This window comes from Populus nigra, chromosome 2 (assembly GCF_951802175.1).
Source record: "Populus nigra chromosome 2, ddPopNigr1.1, whole genome shotgun sequence".
Lineage (NCBI taxonomy): Eukaryota > Viridiplantae > Streptophyta > Magnoliopsida > Malpighiales > Salicaceae > Populus > Populus nigra.
Window position 1 is genome coordinate 8675419 of NC_084853.1, and position 2500 is coordinate 8677918.

Below are 2500 nucleotides of genomic sequence, written 5' to 3' on the forward strand. Positions count from 1 at the left end.
AGGCCAGGCAGGAAAATTTGTCGAGGGGACACGCTGACGAAACAGCGCTGGTTCAGGCACGGCGGGCAGTGTTGGAATCGGCAGCGCCGACGAAATCGGCAAAGTCGGCAGAATCGGCAGCGCAGATTTTTCGACGAACACGGGCTGGACGGTGGACTGTCCAGGCCAGGCAGGAAAATTCGTCGAGGGGACACGCTGACGAAACAGCGCTGGTTCAGACACGGTGGGCGCAGTGTTGGAATCGGCAGCGCCGAGAAAATCGGCAAAGTCGGCAGAATCGGCAGCAGGTGCTGGCGATGAGTCAGGACGGACTGGATAGTCCAAGGCTCGATGAGAAAGACCGCTGGTTTAGACACTGGGGCAGTGGCAGCCCGCGGGGCAGTGTCGGCAGATTCGGCAGCAGTGTCTGCCGATTCGGCAGCGTTGGCTTGTTGGCGCGGGGGGCCGATGCGAGTGGGGACTTGGGCAGCGGGCAGTGAAAGCAAGAGTTTCCCCGATGCTGCCGGGAAAAACGCTCCCCGGGATGGCCGGGTGAGATGACCCGGCGGCCCGCGACGGGTCATTCAATTCCATGCCCCGTCAACATAACTCCCGATGTACTGTTTGCTTTTTCGGAAGAAGAGATCCATCCCCCCATCCTCGGCCAGCCAAAAACGCTCCAATTAATGGCGGGGTGAGATGACCCGGCGGCCCGCGACGCGTCATTCAAATCACTGCCCTATCGGCTACAACTGCTGATGGGTGGGATTAGAGGCCTGCCATGGTGGTGAGGGGCGGCGAGGACCGTGAAAGCTAGAGTTTTTCAGAGGCTGCCGGGAAAAAGGCCCCTCGGGTGGCGGGGTGCGAGGACCAGGCGCGTCATTCAATTCTCTTCCCTATCAACTTGGCTCCCGTTGGCGGGATTGGAGGCCTACTGTTTGTTACAGGGCTAAAATCGTCAGGGGAAGAGCTGACGAAACAATGCTGGTTTGGATGCAGGGGGTAGTGTTGGAATCGGCAGCGCGGACAAAATCGGCAAAGTCGACAAAAAAGACTGTTGGTCTGGACATCGGGGCAGCGGCAGCCATGCCGACAGGGGGGGAAATCGGCAGCGCAGATTTGTGCAGCTGCAGGTTCGTCGGGGAAATCGGCAGCGCAGATTTTTCGATGAACATGGGCTGGAAGATGGACTGTCCAGGCCAGGCAGGGAAATTCGTCAAGGGGACACGCTGACGAAACAGCGCTGGTTTAGACACGGTGGGTGCAGTGTTGGAATCGGCAGCGCCGACGAAATCGGCAAAGTCGGCAGAATCGGCAGCGGGTGCTGGCGATGAGTCTGGACGATTTATAGTCCAGGGCTTGATGGAAAAGACTGTTGGTCCAGACAATGGGGCAGTGGCAGCGCGGATTTGTGCAGCTGCAGGTTCGTCGGGGAAAATCGGCAGCGCAGATTTTTCGACGAACAGGGGCTGGGCGCTGGACTGGCCGGGCCAGGCAGGAAAATTCGTCAGGGGGCCACGCTGACGAAAACAGGGGCTGCGGAGTGGAAAATCGGCAGCGCAGATTTTTCGACGAACAGGGGCTGGACCGGCCGGGCCAGGCAGGAAAATTCGTCAGGGGGGCACGCTGACGAAAAGAGGGGCTGCCGCGTGGAAAATCGGCAGCGCAGATTTTTCGACGAACAGGGGCTGGACTGGCCGGGCCAGGCAGGAAAATTCGTCAGGGGGGCACGCTGACGAAAAGAGGGGCTGCCGCGTGGAAAATCGGCAGCGCAGATTTTTCGACGAACAGGGGCTGGACGCTGGACTGGGCCAGGCAGGAAAATTCGTCAGGGGGCACGCTGACGAAAAGAGGGGCTGCCGCGTGGAAAATCGGCAGCGCAGATTTTTCGACGAACATTCGTCAGGGGGGCACGCTGACGAAAAGAGGGGCTGCCGCGTGGAAAATCGGCAGCGCAGATTTTTCGACGAACATTCGTCAGGGGGGAACGCTGAGGAAAACAGGGGCTGCCGCGTGGAAAATCGGCAGCGCAGATTTTTCGACGAACAGGGGCTGGATGCTGGACCGGCCGGGCCAGGCAGGAAAATTCGTCAGGGGGGCACGCTGACGAAAAGAGGGGCTGCCGCGTGGAAAATCGGCAGCGCAGATTTTTCGACGAACAGGGGCTGGACTGGCCGGGCCAGGCAGGAAAATTCGTCAGGGGGGCACGCTGACGAAAAGAGGGGCTGCCGCGTGGAAAATCGGCAGCGCAGATTTTTCGACGAACAGGGGCTGGACGCTGGACTGGGCCAGGCAGGAAAATTCGTCAGGGGGGCACGCTGACGAAAACAGGGGCTGCCGCGTGGAAAATCGGCAGCGCAGATTTTTCGACGAACATTCGTCAGGGGGGCACGCTGACGAAAAGAGGGGCTGCCGCGTGGAAAATCGGCAGCGCAGATTTTTCGACGAACATTCGTCAGGGGGGAACGCTGAGGAAAACAGGGGCTGCCGCGTGGAAAATCGGCAGCGCAGATTTTTCGAC